The sequence below is a fragment of the Maylandia zebra genome, unplaced genomic scaffold (assembly GCF_041146795.1).
Source record: "Maylandia zebra isolate NMK-2024a unplaced genomic scaffold, Mzebra_GT3a scaffold02, whole genome shotgun sequence".
NCBI classification, from domain to species: domain Eukaryota; kingdom Metazoa; phylum Chordata; class Actinopteri; order Cichliformes; family Cichlidae; genus Maylandia; species Maylandia zebra.
This window is the reverse complement of record NW_027490032.1, coordinates 3,776,700-3,802,567: the sequence shown is the minus strand read 5'-3', so window position 1 is coordinate 3,802,567 and position 25,868 is coordinate 3,776,700. Positions and strand designations below refer to the sequence as shown.

General features: G+C 41.6%; 2 long non-coding RNA genes across 2 annotated transcripts; one reads left to right on the top strand and one right to left on the bottom strand.

Moving 5' to 3' along the window:
• The first annotated feature begins 2,495 nt into the window (after positions 1-2,495).
• On the top strand, positions 2,496-19,827 carry LOC112432549 (uncharacterized). The gene is made up of 3 exons (XR_003023098.2): positions 2,496-2,745; positions 16,453-16,550; positions 17,003-19,827. It is a non-coding gene; the product is annotated as an uncharacterized LOC112432549 (long non-coding RNA).
• Positions 19,828-20,374: 547 nt separating this feature from the next.
• Positions 20,375-20,867, bottom strand: LOC143415681 (uncharacterized). Its single transcript, XR_013096112.1, has 2 exons — positions 20,565-20,867; positions 20,375-20,438 (listed from the first exon to the last, which is right to left on the bottom strand). It is a non-coding gene; the product is annotated as an uncharacterized LOC143415681 (long non-coding RNA).
• Between the last annotated feature and the right edge of the window lie 5,001 nt (positions 20,868-25,868).

The following is a 25,868-nucleotide window of genomic DNA, read 5'->3' as shown; positions in this document are numbered from 1 at the left end:
GTAGTGTGTCACACAAACAGCAAATATTGTCAACAAAGTAAGAAATCTTTGGGGGTGCTTTGATTCATTTCTGGGGGTGTTGAAGCACCCCCAAAAATGGGCTAAAATCATCCCTGGTTTCCACTCCACGGCCGTATTTCATACGGGTCCACATTTCCAATGCACGCCATTTTCTGCAAGTACCGCTGCTTCGCCTCTGAACGAAATCAGTCTCTATACAATCCATTCTCTTTTGAGCTGCTTTTAAGCATCTTGTAATCGTCGTGTGTATGTTTTGATTCGTAGACCCCGAAAATGACGTTGCGCTCCCACAATGCATTGCGGCGTGACGTCAACTCCAAAGCGCTAAGCGCTCATTTTGAAATTACACCCCGCGTGGTAGAGGGATAAGGCAGGGATGTAGCAGCTCACCACTTCTGTTCATCATGGTTGCTGAGCTGTTGTCTATTTTGATTAAAAACAGTCACATTGAGGGGTTAACTGTGATGGGTGAACAGATAATAATCAGTCAGCTCGCAGATGATACCACCCTGTTTCTAAAAAATGAAGACCAGATTCCTTTAGCCTTACAGGCGATCAGCCTACAGCTGAATATTAATAAATGCGAAATTCTAGCTCTGCATGAGTGTACCCTGCAAGCAATAGATAATATACAGATTAAAAAAGAGGTTAAGTATCTGGGCATTGTAATTTGCAAGGATAAGACATCAACTGAAAATAAGAATATCTGTACCAATATAGAAAAGTGTAAGTCTATTTTAAACAGGTGGCTGCAAAGGGACATAACTCTGTTTGGGAGAATTTTGCTAACCAAAATGGACAGTCTATCCAGACTAATCTATCCAGCCTTTTCTCTGCCCATATCTCCAAAACTAATTAAATCTATAAATAATCTTAATTTTAGGTTCATATGGAGGAACAAATGTCATTATATAAAGAAAAATGATATGATTAAGAATTATGAAGAGGGTGGGGCTAATGCCATTGACTTTGATGTTATGAATGGTGTACTAAAATTGAAATGGTTAAGATCTTTCATTAGGAACAAAAATTCCTTTTGGAACATTATTCCCAGTGTGATTTTTGGCAAAATGGGTGGAATAGACTTTTTGTTATGTTGTGACTTTGATTGCAGTTCGTTACCTGTTAAACTCTCAGCTTTCCATCAGCAGGTCCTTCTCTACTGGAAATTAATCTACAAACATAACTTTACTCCTCACAATACCCCTATATGGAACAACAGGTATATCCGTTTGTGTAGGAAATCTGTGTACGTGGATGAATGGAGATCTAAAGGGATTTGGGCTGTAGCTCATTTTATGGATGATAATGGGGTCTTATTAAAGCATGAGACGTTTTGTGAGAAATTTGATGTAAGATGTACTGTTAAGAGATATAAATCCCTAGTGAAAGCCATTCCAGTCCCTTTGAGATCAATGATAAAAGAAGATATTGTGCACTCTAAAATTTCTCCTGGACTGAGGCAGCTCTGCATAGCTGGAGTTGAATTTGGTGACAGCAGGTTTACAAACAAAGTGATCAGGAATATTTTGATAAACGAAATTTTCCCTAATCCGGTTAAAAGAAATTATATCCTTAAAGAATTTGAGACCATGGAGGTTAAGGCGATAAGAAAAAAGTATATTTCACTTCCTCTTTCCCCTAAAGTAAAAGAGGTTCACTTTAAAATCATTAATGAGGTTTATCCAACCAATGAATTCTTAAGACGGAAATTTAATTTAGATGTGAACGCCTGCACATTTTGTGAAAATGATATTGAAAGTCTGGATCACTTGTTTTTCAACTGTGAATCAGTGCACTCCTTCTGGACTGACATGTGGAGCTGGCTACAGTCCAGGAGAATTCAGTTACCACATTTGACGGTGACAGTAATAAAATTTGGAATACTTGCTGAGAATGCAGATTTTGACCTGTTGATTAGGACGATTTTGTTAATGGGAAAATTTTTTATTCACAAATGCAGATACTTTAAAGCTAAACCATGTATAAACAGATGGCTGAATGACTTTAGACTCTGGGCTAAATCGCTGAAACTTGTGAATAACAAGAAAGCCCATAAACTTGTTGTTTTATTTAAAGAGTTTAACCTATGTTAAAAAAAAACAAAAAACTCCCTATTTTATAATCACGACTGCCCTTTTTTTGCACGTTAGTTTTTGCCTTTGGTTCGAATCCTTCAATGACTGTTCTTTATTTTTGTGCTAACTCTTTTAACTTTGTGCTTATTGTTGTTGTTTTTGGGGGTTTTTTTGTTCGTTTTGTTTGTTTGTTTGTTTTGCTATAATGCTCAACCGAGGATGTAACATAATCGGATTAATGATGGTGCCTTGTATGTTAAACTGTTGTTTGTAAATAAAGTTTAATCAAAAAAAAAAAAAAAATACACCCCGCGTGGTTACGTTGTGCAAGTGAGTCATGTGACCAAACCGAGTAACAAATCACGGCAGAGTCGGGAAAAAGGGGCGGAGAAATTGTGTGTGTGTGTGCAGGAGAGGTGTCGAGCAGAGAGTTACTTTTTCATGAAACTGGAGTAAAGTAGTAAACTTACAGGAACATATACCACTACCAACGTTGGGATCAATTTCTGCATCGATCCGAACACCCTTATTTCCTGGATCGTAGCTCAGATCAGCGTGAACCACGTGGGTCTCTGCTCCCTGATCTGTTTGTTAAGACTTCCAGCTTCATCACGGAGTTTCTCTCGGTTTGTGGGCTCATCTAAAGGTAAGCTTTTAGCTCTGTTGATAATAATAGATTGCTTGGTATACATTGGAGTTAGACAGACTGTAGAGTTTGTGATTGCTTGCAACATTACAATACGACGGGTTTTAGGGGGTAAGAATACATACAGAAAAACGGTCTTTGAATATGAACAAAAGGATTGGCTGCAGGGCAGGAGAACAACCAGCCCCCACCCCCAGGACAGAAAGCCACAGGTACAAGCGTGGGGGAGGGAAATCAGCCTTTAGAATAGGACTTAATAGGACCGTCTCCAGATGCATCCAGGGCTGGACTGGGACAAAAAATCGGCCCGTGTTCCAGATTAACTGGCGTTGGTCGAACAGATGTGTGGTAGACTTGCGCTTCAAGAGCTGCTACCGACAAACCAGCAAAAAAAAACACCAAATGTGTAATCTGTGACACTTGTGAGGTTAACTCAAACACACTCCGTCAGTCTTGATGCTGTTGAACAACAAAATGTTTAAAAATGTCGCGAGTTGGTGATATTGTCAAACAATTAACACCACGCCGGTGTTGTTCACAGGAAGGCGAGAGTAAACGATCGGGAGACTCTTGTCGTCGTTATCGTTCTCCTCGCACGTTTTATTTCTCCGATTTCAGCGTTTTTGCTTCACAACTAAAGCGTGCAGTTTACTTTGTTTGCACTAACATGGACTAGAATCAACCATGAATGAATGAAATAATGTCATGTATTTATTTTTGACCCACAGTTGTAAAAAAAAATTCCAAATTATATACACAAAGTCATGGGAATTACCACCCCTGTTAAGAAAAACGTCTTGAACAAATATGACACATCAATATTTCATTAGTGTTGTCACATCACATCCTGTAAGCAGAGTCTGTCTGTGTCTTTTCCTCTGCAAATGATCATTTTAGAGTTGGTTGGTATATACAGTCTGTATAAGTGTGGTTGATGTGCCTTTCATAGTGTTTAACTTGAAGGCCCCGAGTACTTTCTCTCACAGTCAGCTGTTGACTGTTTTCAGTCGACTGTTTTCAGTGGATTTCAGCTTGCTGTGTTTGTGGATATATGACTGGCTTTAATTATCCATAAAATCAAGACATTCTCTGTAAGATTTACATACTATATATTTTACAGTGAATGCTTTAAAACCATGTTAATGCTGAAAGTACATGGTGGTTGGTGATATTAAAGTCCTGTTTGTGGCACATTAGTATATGCGAGGGGGCAACTCCTCAAAATGGGTGGTGACCAAGGTGGCCATTTAGAAATCGGCCATCTTGGATACAACTTTTGTTTTTTCAATAAGAAGAGGGCCATGTGACACGTCACACTTATTGGTAATGTCACAAAAAAAAAACCAATGGTGTGCTTGGTTTCAACGTAACTTGATACACCAACCATTCCCATTTTATTACGGTGTATCCATATAAATGGCCCACCCTGTACAAACATCACTAATGTCACATAACTTTGCCGACATCTCTCCAACAGTCATGTTTTAATGTTCTTTGTTTTTTAACATTTGCAATCAAATAAGCGGCATAGCATTCAGTACTTTTAAATAGAGCAGGGCTATATGATTAAAAAATATTTATCACAATATAATTAGAAAATTTGCGATAATGATATAACTGACAATATAATTGATGCTAGACAAAATACTTTACAACTCCACAATTTTATTAGTGCAAAAAAACCAAAAACAACTGTCAATGTATTTTCACTATTTTCACTGTCAATTTTCAGAAAAATCAAAGGATTGATTTTAGTGTTGTGCTGTATTTTCCAAAAAACACAGTAATAACGACGGCCCGCTAGCACGTTCTACCAAAAATAGTGCTTTGTTGTGTATCTAATGGACGAAAGCTAAACCAGTTCCACGCCGTTGAAGTTGCAACATTTTTACAAACCAATTCTGGTTCATCCGTTTCATTCAACGATCCGCTTTCGCCCTTCTCATTCTCTGTCACCGCTGTGCTTTTTCCAGCCATGTGCGTATGAAAACAAAGGCAATGCGCATGCGTGTTTTACCCTTATTTTATCGGGGTATTTAATTTTCTTATCGTTGCCCAACATTATACCGGTATTACCGTGAGCGGTATGATATAGCCCAGCCCTACTTTTAAAAGTTTACTATTCGGCTGCCACACATCAACCATCTGCTGTTTGTTTGTTTTTTTTTTTTTGGGGGGGGGGGGTCGAAAAAATTATCCACGCCAACCACTGCGCTATGACAATTGTTGAATCTCACCCATCCTTCAAACGCAGGGAAATAAAGGATGGATCAGAGAAAAATTACAACCACATGTCACCTCCCTTAAAGTAGGATTTCTGGAGATCTTCCAGTCTACGATGGGTCCACTGTGAAGGTGCAATAACATGGGGCCCACTTATGATAACATTCTATGTGAATGCATACAACTGGTGAACACTAAAGTGAGGAAATAATATTACTATTACTAATGTGATATTATTAATACATAGGAAAAGAAATCTGCCACCACATCATGAAAATAGCATAGCACACGGTAAATACACACAGAAATGAACAATTACAAGATTAAGTCTGCATAGCCCACAAGTTCATGCGACCCTAGGATGTCGCTGTGATCTTCCTGTTCCTGAAAAAACATACATCTAGGGATGGGTATTGATAAGATTTTCACGATTCCGATTCCAGTTTCGATTCTGTTTAACGATTCGATTCTTTATCGATTCTCTTATCGATTCTTTTTTTTTTTTTTTTTTAAAGGAGACCACTAAGGTCGATTAGCTTAGAACTTTGTTTTATATCTTCTCTTTGAACAAGATAGAAATTTAGGAGTAACATGGCCTTACAAACCCAACAGTGAGATGTTAAGAGATCCACAGCCTACGGCTCTTCAATGGGGTGTCACAGGGTCCCCAGGAAAAAAATTTGTAAATGTAAAATAATAAAATAAATATTCTTCTGTAGCAATAACAAAGTATAACATAAATTATTCTGTAGCAATTACACAAGAATATTTAGTAATGTCCCTGCCTACAATTAAACACATTCACTACCGAAAATCGAGGGCATCTGCTGTGGCAAATGGGTGCAAGCCTTTTACCACAAACTTAGTCACTGCTCAGTGACATTCGTCTATCCTGGCCTGAAAGGAGACGCTACCGGTAGACTGCAGCGGGAACTGCCAGCATCTGAGCCAGCCAGACTCTGTCGGTCTCTCTCATCATGGTCACCTAAATGCACAGTAATGGCAGGTTTTGTAATAACGCAGATCGCGCTAACATAATTTGCGCTGTTAGTTGATTATTTACCTGCCGCATTAACGGGAGAGGACGTGCAAACGTTATCGCTGCTGCTGGGTTGAGATTCACGAGTCCGGAGCGGGATTAAAAACACCATTCATTTAAGGTTATCGTGTGTTTTGTGAGCAAATGCTTTTGCATATTCGTAGTGTTTTAATCCCTTAAATGAAATATAAATTTGGCAAGTATTGCAAGTTGCCCTGTTGTCATCCATTCTCGTAAAGTATAACCAAACTTTTGAGCGTTTGAGCCGTGTTTCCTGCCAGGTAACTGACGCTCCGCAACGTGGTGACGTCATTGGAATCGATAAAGGAATCGTTTGCAAAAATGGCAAACAATCCCAAGTAACAAGGTGTATGTCATGGTAAAACCTCCCCCACACACCAGGAACAAGAAACTAAGAATCTACTAGTCTCACTCATTTAATCCCTCTGCTGCATTCTGTTCACCCCTGCTATAATTCAATCATCTTTCCCAATATAATATTAGTCCACTAGTTCATATATTAGAATAGAATAGAATTAGAATAGAATTCAACTGTATTGTCATTGCACATGCACAGGTACAGGGCAACGATATTGCTTCTCATCCCACTAAGTGAACCATAAAATCAGAAACACAGGCTTAAAATACTATCTGGTCTTCTTGAGCTTCATTGCATGCGTGTATGTGTTAGTAGGATTAATACATTTTGTGCTCCTTAAAGGTTAAAATATCAATACTACACTCTCAATATCAGGAGAGGAAATCAGTATGTCCTTCATGTTTCAGAAACATGTAAAGTCAGGTTCAGCTAAATCCTAAGCGTTTGCAAGTTCGCCAAGTGAATGTAAAGGTGTTGTTAACACCGTCAACAGGTACCCCCGTGTGATGTGTGCCACTTCTAATGTGATTTTTGACACCCCCATGTGGAGGACAACAAGAGCCACGCACATCGAAATAAAGAATTCTGTGCTTGAATAATGAATTGTAGAATAAATTCTCCATTTGTAAAATTTTTCAATTCCTCATTAACAAAGGGATTTTTGAAATGGTTTTTTTTTTAACTCCTAGGATGATATATGTGTGTGTGTGTGTATGTATATATATATATATATATATATATATATATATATATATATATATATCCCGGGAATAACATCGGAGATCTCTGTCCAGAAGAGCGCAGTCCTGGGAACAGCTAAGATACTGCGCAGGACCCTCAAGCTCCCAGGCCTCTGGTAGAGGACCTGAGCTTGAAGGATAAACCGCCCGCAGGGGCGTGCTGGGTGTTATTTATTTATTTATTTTTAATGTATATATACACACACACAATCTTACATTACCCAGGATATAAATACTTTTAGCCAACTTTTTTTAACATGTTCAATATGAGGTTTCCATGTTAACTTGTCATCCACTATTCCAGAAAATGGAAACCTGTCATTCTTTCAATTAATACTCCCTCTATAGATAATATTATCTCTTCCTCCTTTACATGGTTTCTGAATATCATAAACTGTCTTTTTTCCAAATTCAGCGTTAGCTTATTTACATCAAATCATTTTTAATTTTTTTTTTTTAAATTCAATAACCATAATTTTAGCCATTTCTTTCAAGTTTTCTCCGGAACAAAAAAAATTGTTTCGTCTGCAAACAACAAAGTTGAACATTTTTGACGCATCACAAACGTTGTTTATATATAAATTAAAAAGTGGTCCTAAAATAGAACCTTGAGGGACCCCACACTCTATTTTCATTCTATCACATGAATTGCCTAAACACTGCACATACTGAAACCTATTATCTAAATAACTGCTTAACCTGTTCAATAGTATTCCTCTCACACCACAAGTACTTAATTTGGGCTACGTTCACACTGCAGGCGAAAGCGCATCAAATCCGACTTTTTTGACCCTATGCAACCCATATCCAATCATGGTATGACAGTGTGAACGGCTCAAATCTGATCTGGGTCACTTTCATATGTGGTACTGAATCCGATACATATCTGATGTTTTAGAAAGCGACTGCTGTTTGAATGGTCATGTCGCATTAAATCCATCTTTTACGTCACTGACAGAAGACGGACGCCAATTATCAGCGCCGGAGAAGTGCCTGAGAAGACATCGCGAACGCTTCCTGTCCATCCCATGTAGATGTTAGTGAAACTGTTGGAAGGACAACGTGAACATTTTATTTATACTGTATAATCTGCAGATTCTGACAGAAATCTGCAACTATCCCTGCAAATTTCTAAAACGGCAATAAGGATAATTATTAGGCCATATGTAAATAACAAAATAACTTACGGCAAAGTTGGGGAAATGTAAAGTCCAAAATAAGTCTTTATATTAAGGGCCATCAGTCAAACAAACGGTTTGGTCTGGGTCTGAACCGCGTTGTGTGATGTCTTCTTTTGCGCATGTGGGCCGCTTTGAGGGTTCACACAGGAGCGTGTTTGCTGTCACATTTCATCTGTAGTGTGAACAAGCAGACAAAAAAATCGGATTTGATCGAAAAATTGGAATTGAGTATTAAGACCTGCAGTGTGAACGTAGCCTTAGAAATCAAGATGGAGTGTTGCAGAGTGTCAAAAGCTTTTTTTAAATCAATGAATACCCCTATAGTATATATTATTACCGTATTTTCACGACCATAAGACACACTGTACTAAAAGGCGCAGTCTCAGTTATGTGTGCCATTACTGTATTTAACACACACATAAGGCGCACTGGATTATAGGGCGCATACAAGTACCGTATGCGTATTTAAAAATAAAGCGGGAGCAAACCTGAGTTCGGTACCTTACTCACATTTCTATTACCGGTAATCATCATCATCAACAACACACAAGTATACAAGTGTGCATATTTAAAAATAAAGCAGGAGCAAAACTGAGTTTGGTACTCACATTTTTATCATCAATCAAACTCGCCCGGCGCTGCCTTCCACTCTTGGTGAAACTGTGGTCTCCATCGGTCATCCATCGCTCCCAAGCCGCTCGCAGCCTTACTTTGAACGGGCGGTTCACACCGATGTCCAGCGGTTGGAGTTCCTTTGTCAGGCCTCCCGGAATGACAGCAAGCTCACAGTTAATTTGTTTCACTAGTTTTTTCACATCGGCTGTGAGATGGGCACGCATAGAGTCACAGATTAAGAGCGATGGTGATGCGTGGAAAAAACCACCTGGTCTCCTTACATACAGTGGGGCAAAAAAGTATTTAGTCAGCCACCGATTGTGCAAGTTCCCCCACTTAAAATGATGACAGAGGTCAGTAATTTGCACCAGAGGTACACTTCAACTGTGAGAGACAGCATGTGAAAAAAAATCCATGAATTCACATGGTAGGATTTGTAAAGAATTTATTCGTAAATTAGGGTGGAAAATAAGTATTTGGTCACCTCAAACAAGGAATATCTCTGGCTCCCACAGACCTGTAACGTCTTCTGTAAGAAGCTTTTCTGTCCCCCACTCTTTACCTGTATGAATGGCACCTGTTTGAACTCATCATCTGTATAAAAGACACCTGTCCACAGCCTCAAACAGTCAGACTCCAAACGCCGCCATGGCCAAGACCAAAGAGCTTTCGAAGGACACCAGGAAAAGTATTGTAGACCTGCACCAGACTGGGAAGAGTGAATCTACAATAGGCAAGCAGCTTGGTGTGAAAAAATCAACTGTGGGAGCAATCATCAGAAAATGGAAGACATACAAGACCACTGATAATCTCCCTCGATCTGGGGCTCCACGCAAGATCTCATCCCGTGGGGTCAAAATGATCATGAGAACGGTGAGCAAAGATCCCAGAACCACACGGGGGGACCTGGTGAATGACCTGCAGAGAGCTGGGACCAAAGTAACAAAGGTCACCATCAGTAACACACTACAACGGCAGGGAATCAAATCCCGCAGTGCCAGACGTGTTCCGTTGCTGAAGCCAGTGCATGTCCAGGCCCGTCTGAAGTTTGCCAGAGAGCACATGGATGATACAGCAGAGGATTGGGAGAATGTCATGTGGTCAGATGAAACCAAAGTAGAACTTTTTGGTATAAACTCAACTCGTTGTGTTTGGAGGAAGAAGAATACTGAGTTGCATCCCAAGAACACCATACCTACTGTGAAGCATGGGGGTGGAAACATCATGCTATGGGGCTGTTTTTCTGCCAAGGGGACAGGACGACTGATCCGTGTTAAGGACAGAATGAATGGGGCCATGTATCGTGAGATTTTGAGCCAAAACCACCTTCCATCAGTGAGAACTTTGAAGATGAAACGAGGCTGGGTCTTCCAACATGACAATGATCCAAAACACACCGCCCGGGCAACAAAGGAGTGGCTCCATAAGAAGCATTTGAAAGTCCTGGAGTGGCCTAGCCAGTCTCCAGACCTCAACCCCATAGAAAATCCTTGGCGGGAGTTGAAAGTCCGTGTTGCTCGGCGACAGCCCCAAAACATCACTGCTCTCGAGAAGATCTGCATGGAGGAATGGGCCAAAATACCAGCTACTGTGTGTGCAAACCTGGTAAAGACCTATAGTAAACGTTTGACCTCTGTTATTGCCAACAAAGGTTATGTTACAAATAGAGCTGGGCGATAGAACGATAACGATATGTATCGCGATATAACTTTTACTCGATAGAGAAATTAAGCTATCGCGATAGACCTCGCCGCTCTTGTCCTCTTTTTAAAAAAAAAAAAAAAAAAAAAAAAAAAGGTCAGCCGAACCAATCACAGCCGCAGCGTCACGTCGCGTGACTTGTTACGTACAGCACAAGTGCCAAGCCGCACGTGTGTTTGTTTGGGAAGCAGCCAGCGGGTAATGGAGCCAGCACGTAATGGAGCCAGCACGTAATGGAGGAAATGAGTGTGCCGACTAGAAAAATCAACCGAGCGTGACCGAAGAGAAAACAGATGATGGTTCCAATGCCGGAGAGATTGTCGAACGGAAGATCGGGAACGGAAGTTCCGTAGTTTGAAGGTATTTCGGCTATTTCAAGTCTGACAAAAAACAGAGTAGCGTGCACTGTAAATTGTGCCGAAAGCAAGTCTGGAAATACAATAAACTGGTGCATGCATCACACTGTGCGCCACGTTATTGTTTCGGTGAAATGAATTTCTACAATACTGTTACTGTTAATTCTACTCTCTGCAGTGTTTAAATGCTTACATATACACACAGTTACTGTCCGTCCACACATACGACTCGGTTCTGCTTCTATGCCCCAGCTTTGTTTACTTTTTCCCACCGAGGCTTCTAGACTTCTGATTGGCCAACATTTCTGCACGGTTAGGAATCTAGCGCCACCTGCTGCTTTGGCATGTTCATAGCAGCGTTTTCCTTCATTTCTGCCTTTACGTGTGAACGGGATTCTTTTTTAAAACGAAAACGGAAAAGCTCCGTTTTCAAAAATACCCGTGTACGTGTGGACGTAGCCTCAGTCTCTGACTGGAAGCGCTAATTCGTCATTCGGCTTTTGTCAGACTAAAGTAACTGTTAAAACTGTTTGAAAAGCTAAGCTATACAACAAGGAGAGATTGAGAATTTCCTTTTAGTTCTCAGTTTATTTGATATTGACAAAAGTTAGTCAGTTTTGTCTGTTCTTCTGTAAAACAAACTAAGATTTATTTTTAGAATTAATATTTTGTTTCTAAGTGGAATTGACAATTTAGTCTGTTTCGTTTGTTCTATTTTGAAACTTAAACGCTTTAGCGGCTGCCTTTTGTGTAGTTTGCAATATTTGCCTTTATGTATCTGAAAAAGTCTCATGTTCCTTAAGTACATCTACCCTGTTGAACTTATTATGGGAAATAAATATTTAAATAAAAACAAGCTGCTGATTATTTCACATTTTACTTGTGAGCAACGGCACATTTAAATCTTACAAATATAGTTATTTGGCTTATATCGTGATAGATATCGTTATCGCCTGAAATGAAAAAAACATATCGTGATATGAAAAAATCTCATATCGCCCAGCTCTAGTTACAAAGTATTGAGTTGTATTTTTGTTATTGACCAAATACTTATTTTCCACCCTGATTTACGAATAAATTCTTTACAAATCCTACCATGTGGATTCATGGATTTTTTTTTTCACATTCTGTCTCTCACAGTTGAAGTGTACCTCTGGTGCAAATTACTGACCTCTGTCATCATTTTAGGTGGGGGAACTTGCACAATCGGTGGCTGACTAAATACTTTTTTGCCCCACTGTACACCTCCCTCAGCCACTCTTTCATCATTTCCTCATCCATCCAGCCCTTTTCATTTGCCTTAATGATGATTCCTGCTGGAAACTTCTCTTTAGGCAAAGTCTTTCGCTTAACAATCACCATAGTTTCTGTCCATTAGCATGGCAGCCAAGCACAACAGTAAAAGAAGACTTTTCATACCCCGTTGTGCGTATCGCTACCGTGCTGGTCCCCTTCTTCTCCACAGTGTGACTCACCGGGATGTCGAAAGTGAGCGGGACCTCGTCCATGTTTGTGATGTGGCTGGGCTGGATGTTTTTGTCACAGATGTGTTTGCTGCAGTAGGAGCGGAAGATGGCCAGCTTTTCCTTATAATCCGCTGGAAGTTGCTGCGCTACCGTAGTCCTGGTCCAGATGGAAAAATGGCACAGTTTCATAAAACGAAAGCACCAAGACGGACTTCCTTGGAAATGTTCAATGTTCATCTCTACAGCTAGTGAAACTGCTTTTAGCCGAATGGTGACCGTCGAAACGCTTCTCCCGCTCGTTCTTTGCTCGATGATCCACCGCTCGAGTCTTTCCTCCAACTCGGGACACCTCGCCTTATGTCCGCGGAAACTCAGCTGCGTTTTCAAAGGAGCTTGCAAAGAAATGCGTCTGGACTTCTTTAAGTTGCTTGAAGACGTTTCACCTCTCATCCGAGAAGCTTCTTCAGTTCTAAGGTCAAATGGTGGAGAGTCCCAGATATAAACCTAGTGGGAGTAACCCCCCACAGAGGGACAAAAGGACCCCCTGATGATCCTCTAATCGCCTGAGCCAAGGTGTGAAACTGGGTGTGGGTCCCAATCAGCCAGAGTTTCGGGTGAGCTCATTGTGAAACTTGGCCCCACCTTATCATGCGAATTCCTGAGGTCAGATGGCCCAGGATGTGAGTGGGCGTTAAGGCGTCTGGGAAGGGATCTCAAAACTGGATTATAGATGGCAGAGAGTTGGTGTCGTAAACCCCCGCCTCTGTTCAAAGATGGTCGCTCACAGTGGACATAGATGGCTTCTTTCACTCCTCTTTCAAACCATCTGTCCTCTCTGTCCAAAATGTGAACATTGGCATCCTCGAAAGAGTGTCCTTTATCCTTAAGATGCAGATGGACTGCTGAGTCTTGTCCTGTGGAGGTGGCTCTTCTCCATGCACTTGTGAAGTGGCTGTTTGGTCTCTCCAATGTAGAGGTCTGGGCATTCCTCGCTGCACTGTACAGCATACACCACATTGTTGAGTTTGTGTTTTGGCGTTTTGTCTTTCGGGTGAACCAGTTTCTATCTGAGCGTGTTGCTGGGTCTGAAATACACTGGGATGTCATGCTTGGAGAAAACTCTCCTGAGTTTCTCTGATACACCGGCTACATAGGGGATGACAATGTTGTTGCGTCTGTCCTTCTTATCCTCCCTCACTGGTGTCTGGTATTCTTTTCTGTGCCTCTTTGCTGACTTTAAGAACGCCCATTTAGGATAGCCGCAGGTTTTGAGTGCTTCCTTTACATGTGTGTGTTCCTTCTTTTTTTCCTTCAGGCTTAGAGGGAACATTTTGAGATCCCTTCCCAGACGCCTTAACGCCCACTCACATCCTGGGCCATCTGACCTCAGGAATTCGCATGATAAGGTGGGCCAGGTTTCACAATGAGCTCACCCAAAACTCTGGCTGTTTGGGACCCACGCCCAGTTTCACACCTTGGCTCAGGCGATTAGAGGATCATCAGGGGGTCCTTTTGTCCCTCAGTTTTGTCCCTAGGTTTATATCTGGGACTCTCCACCATTTGACCTTAGAACTGAAGAAGCTTCTCGGATGAGAGGTGAAACGTCTTCAAGCAACTTAAAGAAGTCCAGACGCTTTTCTTTGCAAGCTCCTTTGACTACGATGACCTGGATGAACGAGAACCTTCACAGACATCAGCTGCGTTTTCTTGACCTGCCGGAGCTTGTTTTCTAGCTTCCTCCATTTACGAACCATTGATTCGTTAATCTTAAATTCTCTCGCCGCTGCTCGATTTCCATGTTCCTCCGCGTAGCTGATGGCCTTCAGTTCAAACTGTGCTTCGTAAGCGTGTCTCTTTGCCATTTTCAGGGTTGTTAAAACAATGATGTCCTGCATAACGCACATACCTGTTCTTTTATACAGGTATGTGCGATAAAGTCAACGCACACACTTCACCCTTTAGCGTTCTCATGGTGTTCTCTACTACGTCCTCATTACAACACACAGGGCGCACTGCGCTATAGGGCGTGCCGTACTTTTTGAAGAAAATCGAAGACTTTTAAGTGCGCCTTATGGTCGTGAAAATACGGCGGTATTATATTTTCTGATGAAATGTTTTCAATAGCATTCATTAATGCTATTGCTCTTGATCTGTTCCGTTCAAATCCGTACCAGGGCTCGCAAAATCGCTAGCCCGACGTCCCGGGGCAAGCGATTTTTCCAGTCGGGCTACCAAAATCTATCGCTGCCCTGCCCATCGGGCTATCGTAGGAAGGAAAAATATATGTCAATGCTTTTGCATCCCTTCGGAAATGTAGCTGGGTAATTATGTCATTGGCATCGGTGAGCCACTGTCAATATGTGACATATTGAAATCGCGTTTGAATTTGCGCTTGTTTTTTGCTTTCACTTTGCAATCGCGCAAACTGTGTATAGAGAGCGACAGCACTGATTGGTGAGTGATGATAATTTGCGCACCAATTCCTCTGACATCGTCTTATCAATCGTTAGCTTACTATGCAAACATGACAAGTGAAATCTCCCGCAGCAAGCTCAAACCATGTGAGAGGTTGATCGCGCAGAGAATTGCTGAGCGTTATGTGAGTGCGTGTGTAAAAGCAGCAGGATATATATTTTAGTTCTGCTGAGCCAAATAAGACAGGTCAGGGTGAAGAAGTGACAGCCAAAGAAAAGCTTACCACAAAATGGAAAGATTATGACAAATCAGACTATAAGGCAAAAAGAAAGTGCAGCTTTATGGTTTCATGGACAAAAGAATTTCTGTGGCTGCGATATGACAAGCTATATAACCAGGGGTGCACATAAGTGGTCCGCATGTGCGCATTCGCTGTCAAAATGAAACCAGATAAGAAGTTGCAACGCGTGTTTGCTTACATAATATTTTCAGGAGGAGGACAGACATTTGTTTAGAACTTTTAAAGATTTCGAAGAAGCTCCTTTAAGCAATTACTGTGGTGTTCCTCCATCGCAGAAGAAGTGTCAGAAGGAGTCCGAACCACAAAAGAAGCATTCTCAAGCAAGTATTCTCGGAAAAGTGGTTGCAGGAGGTGAGCTGGCTTCAAACAAATGATGAACGCACAGAGATGTGATGCAGAATGTGCCGTGAAAATCCCACTCTAGCGGACAAAAACAGTGCCTTTTATATGGACGCAAACGCGCGTTGCAACTTCTTATCTGGTGCGCGTCTTTTATTTTGACAGCGTATGCGCACATGCGGACCACTTGTGTGCACCTGTGTAAATAACATAATGTTCTGCCGGATGTGTTATTGGTTTTACCTTGATTTCTGAGTCGACAAGCGCCTTTGTTGCTGGGCCAGTCATTTTAAGAAAGGACCCCATTAGAACCCATGAGAAATGCATTATTGCTCACTCTGCAATATCTTTCCCAGAACAAACACCAATTGCAAATAACATACTAAAAATAAACCTGAAAAATCTGTTTAGAACAGCGTACTATGTTGCAAAGAGTGAACTACCACTGGCACGATTTAGCAGTCTTTGCAAACTTCAAAAAAGCAAATGGCCTCGATCTTGGTTCCACTTGCCTCTTACCTGTGACTTCAGTGGAAATTTCAAATTCAGGATCTGACACAGACTGATTCATGTTCTACACAGTTCTTACAAGTTCATAGAAATTTCTGTTCAATTAGAACCAAGTATTTGAGTTGTAATTTTTATACAATGTTGTAATTTGTTTTTCCAAAATTTTATGATTAATATTTTGTTTCTGTTACAATATTATACTTTAATGTATAATATTGTAAAGGAAACAAAACAGGAAACCAAACATCAATCAAAAAATTATTCTCTTTTTTATTTGGGCTACTTAAATTTGTTTTGGGCTACCAAAAACCCTTCCCTGCCCGAAGGGTTACCAGGGATTTTGAGATTTTGCAAGCCCTGCACTGAGGAGTGTAGTAATGTTTATTTGCTCTGCTTCTTTTTGTAAGGGGTAAAATATGTCTATATACTTTTTGTGTCCCAGCTGAGTAACAGGAGTCTGGTGGAGCAGTAGAAGGACAATTTCAGCCATTTGGACTCAGCTCAGCCACTACAGAGGAAAGAATGACTTCAACACAAAAGGTGAGAAAAACATCACAGTTACACTGTTATTGAAACTGTGTGTGCAACTGGTTGGTTTTTAAAACACAATTAACAGCAGCTTTGTCTTTTGCATCCTGGGCTCCTACTTATATACAGAATATACATTCACAACCAAAAACCACAGAAGTTAGAAGAAAATGCAAAGATCATATTTTATCAGCACATATTGAAACAACAATATCATCAGTTGAACTCAAAATATTTTATGAAGTAAAAGATTTTCTCCACTTATATATTTCTTCAATAATGTAATTTTCATTACACCTCTCATTGTGTCACATCATTGTAATGTGATACTATCACCAGAAGGTGGTGCTAACACACCAACAATGTGTTTGTTGACATGTTTGTTTCCACTGACGGAGGGAGTTTCAGTTCGTTCCGCGACTGCATTTCACTCAGTGCCTCTGTTTTTATCTCTGTCACTGCAGGACCAACATGGAGCAAGAAGTCAGCGCTCTCAGGAGGCTGACAAACGTCAAAGAAAGGGAGAGAAATCCTACAGCTGTGATGAGTGTGGGAAGGATTTTACCCGGAGTGACAGCCTAAAAACACACCAACTCATCCACAGTGGAGTTAAACCCTACAGCTGTGAGTTGTGTGGAAAGTCTTTTACCCTGGCTCGAATCTTAAAAAAACACCAACTCGTCCACAGTGGAGTTAAACCTTACAGCTGTGACTTGTGTGGAAAGTCTTTTACCGAGGCTAGAGGCTTAAAAAGACACCAAGTCATGCACAATGGAGTTAAACCTTACAGCTGTGACTTGTGTGGGAAGGATTTTGCCCGGGCTAGAGGCTTAAAAATACACCAAGTCATCCACAGTGGAGTTAAAGCGTACAGCTGTGACTTGTGTGGGAAGGATTTTGCCCGGGCTGAAAGCTTAAAATCACACAAACTTATCCACAGTGGAGTTAAAGCGTACAACTGTCACTTGTGTGGAAAGTCTTTTACCCACGCTCAATCCTTTAAAACACACCAACACGTCCACAGTGGAGTTAAACCTTACAGCTGCAAATTGTGTGGAAAGTCTTTTACCCATTATCAAAGCTTAAAATCACACCGTATCGTGCACAGTGGAGTTAAAGCACACAGCTGTGAGTTGTGTGGTAAGGCTTTTGCTGAAAAAAAGGACTTACAGAGGCATCTAGTTACCCACTCTGGAATTAAGGCGTACAGCTGCAACTTTTGTGGAAAAAGTTTCAGCGACAAACAGTACCGAAATAGTCACCTACGGATTCACACTGGAAATGATGTTTCTTGCTGTGATCAGTGTGGGAAACTGTTTACAACAGACGCACAGTTACAACTACACATGTTTAGCCACACTGAGGAGAGACCTTATAAATGTGACCTGTGTGAGAAGACTTTTAAATCTCCACATCACATGAGAAACCACCGACGGATCCACACCTGAAAGTAACTCTACAAGTGCAGTTACTGTGAGGCTGTATTCGTTTTTTTTCTTTTAATTGTAACCCGAGTGTTTGGAACAAGTCTGATCAGTAAACTTACGGAGTTATACTGAATGAACTGTTTGGGAAAAATGAAGAGTCATTTCTGTTCAGTAAACTCAGTCTTATAATGTAAACAGTAAAATGTAATTGGACGTTGGCAGAGATGCTCTTTGTTTCAGGCAACATTGAGGATAAAAATAAAAAAAGCAGAGCAACACAGATGGATCCAGTTCTCAACCCTGTCGTCACTGTGGTGGTGGGAAAGAGTTTCTTTTTAACCTTTGAGGAAAAACTTCCAATCATCAACGGGACCTAAAACCACATCAACGTATCCACACTGGAGACAAAATGAACTACTGCAAAGAATGTGGGAGAGGCTTCCACACACAAGTACATTAAAAATACAAAAACTCTTCCACAGTGGGGTCAAAAAGCACATCTGTGACCAGTGTGGGTCATCCTTCACCACTGGACATGACCTCAATGAAAAACCATAAGCGAATCCACACAGGAGAGACACCATACAAGTGCAGACACTGTGACAAAAGCTTCTCACAATCAGGTCATCGTAACAAACATGAACGTACACACATGGAAGTGAACTTAAGCTGTGACCAGTGTGATAAGAGTTTCAGGAATCTCAGTTCATACTCCGAACACAAACTATCCCACACTGTAAATAAACTGTTTCACTGTTACCAATGTGGAAAAGCCTTCACTTCATTATCTGCTCTGTGCAAACATCAGCCTGATCATGCAGGACTGAAATCACTGGATCACAATGAATCTGAAGAGAGAGAAAGATCCTCTTCTGGTTTCAGGCTCAGACTTAAAAACCTTGAGATCAGGCTCCACAGAGTTCAGATGGAATCTCCTGTAAAGAGTGTCAGCTGATGTCACACTAGGATCTGATGAGGTAGCTCTGATTTCTGGACCTGCAGTGAATAATCCTGAATGTTACATTTAGGAAGCTGCATGTATAGATATGCATATCAAGTTTGTTTTTTCCTTTGAGGGATTTTAATTCTCTAAAATGTTATCCCTGTTACATTTTAACCTTTGTTCCCTTAGGACACAGTAGTGTTTAGTAGTTGTACTTGTTACTGTATTATTAAAGTTATAGGAATGTCTTTTTTACCAAACAGACTTTGTATCAAAATTGCAGATATGGATATATATTTCAGTTTCTTTCATTTGAACTTTCTTAGTGTTTCCAAAATTAACTTCTTTTTTTAAATGTATTCATTTAATGTGTTACCTCAGTTAAATTTAAATTCTTTATTCATATTTAAACTTTTGCTGTTTCTTCTTTTGAACCTTTTCTCCCAAAATTGCAAATATTTTCACAGCAGTTGCTCTTAAATCCTCCAAAATGAACTAAATCTGTCCACCAGCTTTGAAACAACACCTGCTGTGACTTTATGTCCAGAAAAAAGAAACTCAAGCTAAACTGGTTTTGGGCTGTACTTCCATGTAATACCAGTTTGTACCAGAAGATGGAGCAGTGAGTCAGAGTAACCTTTATTCAGTTAGGCAAAGACCACATTCGTATTCACATTGGCAGCAAAGAACTGTTACGAGATCAAAAATTCAAATTCTATTAAACCTCTATTTTTCGCTCCTCCTTTAACTTTAGTGTGTTTACTGTGTTCTTGAAGTCCACATGTTGTTTTTTTATGAATTCATTTTGATCCACATGTTCTGCAGCCTTTTTCTTGTTGATTTGAAGTTTGTATTATGAAATCGTGATTTGTTTTGATCCTATATTTGATGAACTTTGAAAAATAAAGAAATGGTCTCACAACAAGTAGTTTGAGCCCTGATTTCAGATTCAAAGTAATTTAACTGTTTTCAGTGGTACATGTGGAGCTTTATCACAGGAGGAGACTTGGCTGTTCTCCACTAACATTGAACAGGGTTCCTGCAGCTCATTAAAAACTCTGAAATGATCTTCAAGGACAAAGATGTTTGATTTTTCTTAAAAACAAGATGTGGGCATGAAGTTTTCACAGAGTGTGTTTAAGATGCTTTGTGATGAACATCTCACACAAAGCAGATGTTCCTGCATTGCAACAGCGGTTTGCAGATGTGTTCTTCCCCCTGCCCGGCTGCATGACTCTCATGGAGCACCACTTTGAAACGCAGTCTGCCGTGAAAGTGTGTTCATGGCCCTAGATGTTGCCTGAGCACAAGAGACAAATTGTGCAAAAGGAATTGGCTGAAATGGTGAAAATGCTGTTATCATAGGATGAAATGAGGATTTGTTCCTCAGTGTTTGGTCTCCTATGCTTACCATTTCTCCAGATGATTTGTCGCAGCTGTTGAGAGGGGCCGGTGTTCCAGATCAACTGGCGTTTAGATCAACTGGCGTTGGTCGAACAGATGTGTGGCAGTCTTGCGTTTCAGTAGCTCCTACCGACAAACCAGCAAAAAAACGCCAAATGTGTCATCTGTGACACTTGTGAGGTTATCTCAAACACACTCCGTCAGTCTTGATGCTGTTGAACAACAAAATGTTTAAAAATGTGGCGAGTTTACCTGGTGATATCCTCATGCGCGACGCGATCGCGAAAACAGCAAACAAGTAACACCACGCCGTTGTTGTTCACAGGACAGCAAGAGTAAACGATCGGGAGACCCTTGTCGTCGTTATCGTTCCACTCGCACGGTTTATTTCACCGAATTCAGCGTTTTTGCTCCACAACTAAAGCGAGCAGTTTGCTCTGTGCACTAACATGGAGTCGAGTCAACCAGCGCCACCTCTGGCCAAGTGCCACAGCCTACAGCCAGATCAACTGGTGACACACATCTGCAGCACGTTTGAATTCGTGTCATGCACATTTGTACCTTTCAATTGTGTGTTTGTGCGTCATGCAAATAAACCTTTGAAATGAATGAAATGATATCATGTATTTATTATCAGCCTACATTTGTACAAAATGCCAAATGACATACACATAGTCATAAGAATCACCATCCTGATATCAACACTTTTGCCCATAAGAAAAATGTCGTGAACAAATATATGACACACCAATATTTCACCAGTGTTGTAACTCACATGTCGCCAGCATAGTCTGCCTGTGTCTCCCCTCTGCAAACGAACATTTCAGAGTTGGATGTGATATACAGTCTGCATAAGTGTGGTCAATCTCATAACGATCCGTAAGGGGATGGCAGCTACGCTGAATGTACAGCAGTCACACAGTGATCAGCAATAAACAGTCCCCAAAACTTGCATATAATCCCCAATGTGGAGCCCATCTACTGACTACCACATAGCAGCTGGACCAGTCCCCAATGCAGGTCAGTCCACTGCTGCCACCTGTGGCCAAGTACCATAGCCTACCACTAGATTAACTTGTGACACACATCTGCACCTGCTGCTATGATCACATTGAGTAAAGGCTGAGTGGCTGCACTCACACGTGGTGCATCTAAATCTACCCACAAATATGTTGAAACATGCAATGCCAGCAATGTGGATTGTCAACACTACAAACAATCAGTAAGCAAAGACTACACGGGTCAATTCCTTCTGTGTTCATTCAACACCCGCTACATTTGTAGTCGCCTACTGCAGAGGGGAAGTCGACACACACTGTGTGGTACCACTTCCCACAGAAGGTGCATTCAATCTGCAAGGAAAAGTAGATTGTCAGTGTCATTCAGCTGGAGTCAGGCTCTTGAGTAAAGCAACTAAACATGTTACAGTGTACAGATACTGCATATTTCTGTGCAACAGTCTCATCTGTGCATCACTTGCTGTTTCCATGCGTCCTGTAGGTGCTCTAGTGTCTTTGAAGTGCAGAGGCATGCAGGTCACCTGAACTAGAATTCCACTGTTGGTGCATCAAAGTGACATGTCACCCAGTGATGTTGAAGTAACCCAGTCAAGGTGCGTCCATCTTAGGTATTGATTCTGTCATCTTACCCAGTCATCGGTTTCTGCACCTGAGCTTGCCTCACCACAGGCACGACATAGCTGGGAAATGTCATCTATAAATACATATGTCACAATGTGGATACACACATAACTGTCACAAATGGAGGTCCAAATGCCGTTTCCCGGGTATACCTGAGTTTTGGAGCAGAGAGAGCGCTAGCTCCAGTCTGAGCCTGGCAACCCCCTCCTCGTCAACAGGGAAAGATATATTTGTCCCCGACAGTATTTGTTCTGCAAGCTGAACATTGTCTACTCATCAGAATCTGTCCATTTAGGTACAATACACCATGAGCATTGTACTAACCTTGCATACAAAGACGCCACAGGATGTTAGGTCCTGCTGTTTTGGATGGGCAACAGTTGAGCACATCCATTTGCCGATGGCTGGACATTTCCGTCTAACCAGAGCTCTTTCAAATGTTAAAAAAAAGAAAAAACAGATGGGTACAAAAAACAAGAAAAGGAACAGGTACTGAATGTCATCCAGTGCAGCAGCCTTATGTGATCCACATGTACAAGTTAGAAATATGACTGCTGTGGTTAACATTAGCCTGTTGTGCGTACCTTGTCACATCCCTGCACCTATCGAGTTGTGCTTGTGTTGCCCCAAATGGGTCAACAAAGACAGCCCGCATTTCTTTCAGATACATTATCTTGAAAAACAAATGGAGATCATGTTAAACCTAGTAGGTTCACGTCAAATTCTGATGGTTGTGTGGCGTCTTACAATGAGTGTCCAGTGTCTGTTGTCACAGACTGCCCCAGCTGCCACGTCATAATTCAGCAGATCCAGCTACAAAGTGAAGATCGTGGCATTACATCATGAATAGTCGTAAATGAGGATGGTTACATGTCAAAGCCAACTCACCTTCCTGAAACCTTTCATGGACCCCTGCCAAACTGATGTCATGAAATAGGAGTCCATAATCAATACAGCGTGTTGGCGCCCCACCAGTGTCAAATATGCATTTATGATCTAGGGGCACACACGGTACATTGTCATTCCCGTCCAATGAGGTGACCACTCATGTGGAAAACATCTACATACTTCACTTTCCAACTCTTTCCCAGGGGCCAAATCTGCAATGTTCTCCGCAAATAGCTTGTAAGGCCCAATTCTGGACCACAGCACCTTTCCCCTTTCACCAGCCCAGATTCTGGTTATTACTGTGAAGACAACATTGTCAGGAACTTGTCAGACATATCATTTGTACATTGTCTGCTTACTCACCATTTTCGGGGTCACAGCGAGACTGCACCAGTGCTGGCCCCTGGCAGGGTGGCGGTGACAGTGGGGGTGCTGATGGCCCCTGGCAGGGTGGCGGTGACAGTGGGGGTGCTGATGGCCCCTGGCAGGGTGGCGGTGACAGGTTCTTTAGCTTTGCTGGGACCCTCTCCTCAGGCTGGAAGTAGTGCGTCAGTTGGTCAACGTTGACCTTCACAGTCCGCTTGCCCTTCCCTGACACCAAGTCAGCACTTTTGCCTTCCAGCTTCACAATCCTCAAGGGTCCCAGCATATCAGCATCCAGTTTGCCACCTTTTCTCTGTTCCTGCCTCACATTTTTGCGCAAAACCATGTGTCCCACCTGGAAGCCATCCTCCTCTCCCCTTTCTGCCTTCCCCCTGTGGATCTTGTCTTGGGTGGTTTTGACATTTTTGGTTACGTCAGCGTAAACCACCTCCTGGGATTTTAGGCCCTCACACACGTCTTCATTCGAAATGAGTTTAGTGACCATGCCTTCTGTAACCTGCCAAAATACAATGACTGAGTAACTGGATTAGGATTGAGACATCTTCTCTCTTGTACATTACACCATTTTACCTTGTATGCCTTTGGGATCTCCGATGGATACCTTGCCTCTCTGCCGAACATGAGGTAATATGGGCTGTATTTTGTTGTCAGCTGCTTTTTTGTCCTCAGTCCAAACATGGTTGACTGCAGGAATTTGTCCCAGTTCTTGGGCTCGTCACTCACCAGTTTATTGAGGGATCTGAAATGTCAATGCATGAATACAATATACTAAATAGCCATCGTTGTGACATAGTTACAGCACAATATATAAATGACAGTATTGTACCTCTGGATTGTGCCATTTAATCTCTCCACCAAGCCATTGGTTTGGGGATGGTATGGTGAGCAGAGGCTTCTTCGGATGCCCAGGGTTTTACACAGGCCATAGTTGACCTTGAAAAGGTGATCACATTGGTCATCCAAGCTGACATTACATATGTGCTTGAGCTACTAATACCCCACCTTGTTGCAGAACTCTGAGCCCTGGTCTGTTAGCAGTCTTTTAGGTGCACCAAATTTGTAGAAAAAATCCAGAATACAACTGGTGACCTCATCTGCAGTTTTGTTTTTCAGTGGGTAGGCCTCTGCCCATTTGGTGAAATAGTCAACCATCACACAAATGTACTGATTACCACCATCCGTTAAGGTCAGTTTACCCACAAGATCCATTCCAACGAGCTCAAAGGGCTCTGTGACCTGTGAGGGGGGTAAAGAAGAACATGTCACATTTGATGTATTTGGACAGTAACAAATATGCTGTCTGTGTTACTGTACCTCGATTGGAATGTATCCTTTCCTTTCCTTAATATTGGCCTGCTTACACTGGCATTGTGGGCACTGAGCAACCTATTGCCAAATTAAGTAACATTACATGTTAATGATCAGCAAAGTGCCTTGGAGCTGTAGGTTATATGGGTTAGTTAGGAGCAACAGGGTACGAACACAAGACATACGAACAACAGAGAAACAAACAAATGTAAAAAAAAACAAAGGGGGGGGGGGGGGGGTTCTTGGGTTTCCACAATGCGTTTGAGGCTCATTCATACAGAATGTGCTCACCCATTTTTTAATGTCACCCTCCATGCCAGGCCAGTAATAGCGTGCCATGATGGCACAGTGGGTCTTCTCCCATCCACAGTGTCCACCAAAGTGGCTGGAATGAAATTCCTCAAAAATGTCATTTGCCTCTTTGGCAGTGCAGACCACTTTTGCCAGGTTCTCCGTTCTGTTCTTCTTCTGCCTGCATACATAGTACAGGTCTCCATCTCCATTGGGCATGTGGGGCGAGACAAGAACAAACAGACAAGAGGGAATGTTCACATTAACGCACAATACTACACTCTGATGGTTTACATGACATTATCCATTGTACTCACCATTTATCCTGAAGGTCTCAGCTCTTCTTTTGATTGTATATCTTTCCCTGCTGGTTGATCCTTCAGGATAGCGATCGTGGAGTTTGAACTCCAGAAGCTCCCTCACAATTCTGGGATCCATTTCCCTCACCTACACCTGTCCACCTATCTACCTACTCCACTGTACCACAAACACACAGACTAACAGACACACCACACAAACCAACTAGCACACCTCAGTCACTCACTTTCAGGAGTCCACTCTCTCACAAGCTCTTCCCAACCACACTGGCTATAGTTGCCTTCTAATCACTATCTAACTGCTGTAAATTCACTGACTGCTACCACCTCACGAAACCCACAGATGTTGGTTGTACTCACTGGGCTTATATAGACTGCATATGACTACCAATTCTTTCCAGCTGTGCTGCTTAATCACCTATATTGGCTACCAGTGTTCCTGGCAAACACCACACGATTGCCTCATGTGACTCCAGTTGCACAATTGAAATATACAGAATCACAGTAGAGACATAGGCAGCCTATTCTGACAAGGTGTGTTGTGAGCACACTGATGACATATTTCTATGTGATCTATGTGTGGAGTGCATATTGTTGTTGGGTAATAACATAAACAGAAGGAGTTGTGATGTCTACAACTTCATGTATATGATGGGATTTAAATGGATACACAATTGTGTTTCATGTGGTTGCATGGTTTATGGGACAGCAAAGACAACATTGACAAT